This window comes from Pseudorasbora parva, chromosome 2, assembly GCF_024679245.1.
Source record: "Pseudorasbora parva isolate DD20220531a chromosome 2, ASM2467924v1, whole genome shotgun sequence".
NCBI lineage: Eukaryota > Metazoa > Chordata > Actinopteri > Cypriniformes > Gobionidae > Pseudorasbora > Pseudorasbora parva.
Genome location: NC_090173.1, coordinates 53,843,540 through 53,849,327, shown reverse-complemented (window position 1 = coordinate 53,849,327; position 5,788 = coordinate 53,843,540). Strand labels below are relative to the sequence as shown.

Genomic DNA, 5,788 nt, shown 5'->3' with positions numbered 1-5,788 from the left:
GCAAGATGCATGCCGGTTAGAAATGTGTCCGAGGGCGGTCCGCCTTGCTCTGATGTCATGCCGACGTATGTCAAAAATCTCTCGCGATGGCGAGGCAGATGTGTCGGATTCTGCAGTCGAGCGCAGTTGCTCTCCATCGACTGCGCGGAGCAAAAGCATGATGGGAAACGACTTGCTGACGACACAGCTTAATCCTTATTGGTTTAAACAACCGTGATGGAAGGTTCTTTTTTAAAATGTTTGATTTTAAAACTCTGATGTCATGTTTTAATGTGTATAAATTATGTGTGCATCTTCCCAAACTCTCGGACAGTGCGATCTCTCTGTTGGTTATGTGATTGTTGCCATATTTATAAAATATATAAAAACATGTGTGTAATTAAAATAAAAATGCTTGATAAGCAGGCCTTTCAAAAGGAAATAAATAACAAAAACTTTGGGTGTCTTGTTCATAATATTTATTTTCATATAAAAGAAACAGAACTTAAATTACATCCAGTTTATCAGCAACAGAGCGCACCAGTGCACTGAAAAAAATGATTCATTGGACCAACCTAAAAAAATTACTGTAATTTGTTACAGCTAAATTTATTAGTTTTTCCTCAAGCTATATTTTTAATTTGGTTGAAACTTAACAATTTAATTTAATATTAATCAAAATAGTTCTTCTGCCCAAGATAAAAAAATTACATTCACACAAAGTAAAAATATTGTTTATTATAGAGGCCATGAATCATTTTTCTTACTTTGGTACAACTTAAATTTGTATTTTGGAAAAACTTGCTTTTTATTATAATAACAAAGTATAATTTTTAGTTTGGTCTAAACTAAATAAAATGCTGTAATTTTGTTACAAGCATTTTTTTTAAATTAGCTCAAATTAAATTTCTGATTCTGTACAAACTATATTTTTGAATAATACCTTAATCATATTTTCTTTAGCCACAAGAAAACATTTTACTATAATATTTATTTTTGCTTTGTTACAACTTAACTTTTACCATGAAAAAAGCTAAACTTGCTTTAATATAAAAGAAACATTTACATTTAAAATAAAACAGTACATAGTTGACTTACTGTAAATAAAGACAGGAATATTCTCTCAAAAGACCCAAATGTTTATTGTGATAGTTTTTTTTATAAGATACATCACTGTTGTCAAATTGTGCTGCCAGTGAGGCAAGCCGGTATGCATTTTACACATCAACACTTGGGGAATAAAGTAAATGGTCTTTTCCAGACCTTTTTTTAAACCTTATGTAAACTTCCTCTAAATGCAACCACGCTAATGCAAAACTGTTTCATACACCTCTCCTTTAATACTCTCCGTTAGTTATGTCAATAACTCCTCACCCTAATGTCGCTCCACACCCGTAAGACCTCTGTTCATCTTCACACAGTTTAAGATATTTTATATTTAGTCAGAGAGCTTTCTGTCTCTTCATTGAAAGTGTATGCACAGTATACTGTCCCTTTCCAGAAGGACCAGAAAGGTAATAAAAACATCATCAAAGTAGTTAGTAAGAATCTCTTGAAGCATCAAAAATACATTTTGGTCCCAAAATAACAAAAACTACGATTTTATTCAGCATTATCAATGGCGTCTAGACATTGCTGAATAAAGTCATAGTTTTTGTTATTTTGGGACCAAAATGCACTTTCAATGCTTCAAGAGATTCTAACTAACCAACAGATTTCACATATGGACTACTTTGATTATGTTGTTATTACCTTTCTGGTCCTTCTGGAAAGGGACAGTATACCGCATATACATGTTCAATGGAGGAACAGAAAGTTCTTGGACTAAATATAAAATATCAAACTTTTTCTGAAGATAAACAGAGGTCTTATGGGTGTGGAACGACATTAGACAGAGTCATTAATGACATAATTTTCATTTTTGGGTGAACTAACCCTTTAAGACTTGGTGCACGTGTTATGAGCTCCTACAACTTTTGACCTCCTAACTGAACTCCTTTCCACAAATTGTCATAGTGTCAATCATAGTGCAAACAATAAGTACAACCGTAATCAAAGTACTCAATATTCAAAGTGCAAATAGAGATAAAAAATTTCTTCAAGCATGATACAGAGCTAAGAGATGCATCTTAACTACATCTGATTGAGCAGACACTATATCATCACAGACAGTGAGAGTGATTACTTGGCTACAATTATGAGTTATTGGGATGACCTTGATAGTTGCCAAATCCTCAAGTTCCACAGTAGATGTCAAGTTCACTAGCGCATCTCCAAAGTCTCTGTCTTGGTATTGCAGTCCTAAATTGCCATTCAACCCTCACACTTTCCGGACTTCATCCATAAGATACTCCATTGACTCTGGAATGCCATGAGGGAGAATTAGCTTCCTGGTGTCATCGGGATTCAGAATAACCCGCGACTTGGCTGGCCTTTTGACTGCCAGGTCTGCCCATCCAAAAGGATCTTGTTGAAACAAGAAAAGAAACAATAGTATTAGCTGTAGTACAAAATTGGGCATAGCATCTTACATTAAATTCATATTCACAAATTAATTGATTAACAAATATATTTTGACAGTTCTGGCAAAAAAGAAGAAGAAATTTCAGTCAATATCATTTAGGAAATTTTGAATTCCCCAAAAATGAGAGTGTGATGTTTATCTGCTGACTGCCAGGGTATCCGAGATGTAGGTGTGTAGAACACAAATGAAGATTTTTAACTCATTGCTCGTATAATGCATGTCAATTTTACTTCTATGAGAGTAAAAAACATACAGACATAGGGATCGATATTAAACCCTGTGGCTCGTGGAGACACATTGATGTCTTAAGACACGAAACGATCAGTTTATGCGAGAAACACAACAGTATTTATATTTAAAAAAAATATGCGCCATCACTGCCTGCAAGTGAGATCAAATTACACGATATGGCACATCTCAATGGGATACAAGCGCTCAAGTGATTTCTTGCGAGTATCTCTACACCATATTTTAGGACATTTGAAGCTTCATGAAATAAATTTGCGTTTTATTGATTTATTTATACTGCCTGGTAAAAGAAACCACATTAAATTGGGTAACTTCTAGATTAGTTTTGATTTGGGGTTATTTTCTCAAAAAATGTAATAAATATATCAAATAAATTAAATACTGACATGAAGTGAACCTTCCATTGTATTTTTATACTATTATGTAGTGTATAATATTAGCAAAGATACATTTGTGGTAATTTCAAAGCTATTCTCTAGTGTTAGTCATTCCTATTTAAAAATACATGAAAATAATGTTCACAGTTGTATTCTTTGGGACTCACCAAATTCAGCAAGAAGGCCAAAATTGCAAGATTTCCAGGAAACAAAATCAACCTGTAAAACAAAGGAAAAGTTGAAATGTCACAATTTAGTTTGTTGTTGTTGGGGCAGTTAAAGCACTATCCAAAATAATCACTAGACTGTCATTATTAATTAGACCTTAGACATACTGGTGATATTGTACTATACTGCATTATGCTGACAGGTGAAACAATGGAATATGAATTCTTAAATCAGAACACATTTTCTATTCCAATGCATTTCATTAATGCAAAACGCAGCACGAGTCAGTTCATTCATCACAAGAGCAAAGAGCTATTCATCATAAGTGCCCGTCATTCACACAGAACATGCAGGAGTACTATTTTAATAGTATTTTGCAGCTTAATATTCGCATACACAGTAACGATAGGAAGTGACTGAACGCAGCGGGTCACTTTACCGGATATACTCGAATCGGTACCACAGAAATGCTGGTATCGTAACATGTTTTAAATTTCACTACCAAATTGGGACTAAAGTACCGGTACGTGTGACATCCCTGTGCTTAAATTTCATAGGAATGAATTTGAAAAGTTGAAACACTCACGAGTCACTTTGCTCCGTCCGCACCACTCCGTTATGAATACCCGAGCCGAGTGCTCTGTGAGTGCGATCGATCCCATCCCCCATGCACGGAGATATCAAAACGGAGTGCCGTGCGGGCAGGGCGCGCTCGGGCGGGAGTTTTTATTCAAAATCTAAAGTTCATTTAAATGTAGAATATTTAATAGAATAATTATTTTCCGGAGTTATTACACATGGGCTCAATCGAACATTAGCTAATTCGGACATTGGCCTTTTCATATATTGTTCCTGCAGGCTGCAAGGTGCTTAAATTAACTTAACGTGACGGTTGCAGTGCATGTGAGAAAAGAGGCATAACTTAACGTTAATTTATTTAAGCATTCTGACTAACTTTGTTAGAGACAAACAAGCCTCATCACAATACACCATCATCAAATTAACATTACATCACAGTGAAATAATAAAAAGTTAACTTTGAATTTGTCAGAGGCTTGGCTATAGCTTTAGCTAACACCTGCACAAACACAGTTGTATGTAAAGTAATAGCCCAGTCGTCCATCCTGCCACTAACCATAAATATGAATGAAAAACACTTATTCACGTAAAAAAAAATAATACAATATCGAATGCTTACCGAGTCTAGGAGATTTCCTGGGCCACAGAACGGAGTCTTGATGTCTTCGAAGCGAAGAGAGCAATGGCGGATTGAAAAACTCTGGCTGGCCGAGCAAGGAGTTCGTTGATGTGACGTCATGGGGTCACGTGACATTAAAAACTCTGGTTTGAGTTAAAAATGCTATTTAACTCAAACTGTTGCTTTTAATTTTGTCTAGGGTGTTCGTTATTTGCTTTAAGGAAACCTGAACAAAACAGGTTTAAACCAGAAATCATGATTTTCACTTAGTCCAATGTAAAAATGTACTTTAAATAAATGACACAGTAGTTTCACTTTTTTCAGTGTGTGAATCCCGCGATATCCGCAACTGATCTCGCAGGTGTCTGATCCACTACGAGAAGAGAGAACTGTCCGGCTTGCCTGAACTTTTTTCACTCCTCCCCTCACTGCAGCCGCCTAGTCTCGCCTTTATTTCAGGCGAGGCAAGGCGCATCTCAAACAAGCCTAATATTTGAAATTTGATGTGTTCGTGATCTTCAACGGATGGAGATGCTGATCGCTTTTGGGGATTTTCTTCATGCAAATCAATCGTTTGGTCTCGGAAAACTTGGATTATTTAACTTTTTTGAATAACTCGTGTATGCAGTCGTATGTCATATCCTGTGTTTTATATCATGTTCACACAAATGGGTAGGTTTAGGGATGGGGTAGGGTTGGGTTACATGTTAAAACGTGTCTAAGTAGCGTAAATAAAATAAATGTAAATGAAATTATGCTTGCTGATTTAATTGAGAAGCACACTCCATGTCATAATGGCAAAATTATAAACCAATAAATAATTTCAATAAATAAATCAAAAAATAAATTTCACCATGACGATAATATTCCCATTCCCAGTGCGTCTGTGTATGACAGTCAGAATTGTGAGACAAATTCTCAGTTACCTTTTTTATTTTTTATTCTGTGGCAGAAACAAGCTTCCATAGTTTTAGGCCAAAAGGTGAGGGGGAAAAGCGAAAACTGCCATTCTGTCAGTTCTTACCAAATTAATCTTGGTAATGATGAGGAATATAAGGACACAGGTTATATGGGTTATTTTGTGAAATTATTATTTTGTCACCTATAAACTATGGTTCTATGGAAAGGCTTGGCATTCAGCATTAAAGCATGGCATTAAGCTTATTCAGAAAAGATTAGAGTTTCGGCATGACATGAGGGCGAGTAAATAATCCTGTGCTTTGGTTGTGTCATGTAAGGGATTTCAGGTTGAGTTTCAACTGGCCTGGCATTTAAAACTAATTTCTTTTGAAA

The 5,788-nt window shown here is 35.5% G+C and overlaps 1 long non-coding RNA gene across 1 annotated transcript; it reads right to left on the bottom strand.

The window, feature by feature from the left end:
* Positions 1 to 1,463: 1,463 nt before the first annotated feature.
* Positions 1,464 to 4,789, bottom strand: LOC137055395 (uncharacterized). Its single transcript, XR_010900002.1, has 3 exons — positions 4,496 to 4,789; positions 3,297 to 3,348; positions 1,464 to 2,445 (listed from the first exon to the last, which is right to left on the bottom strand). It is a non-coding gene; the product is annotated as an uncharacterized lncRNA (long non-coding RNA).
* Positions 4,790 to 5,788: the final 999 nt, after the last annotated feature.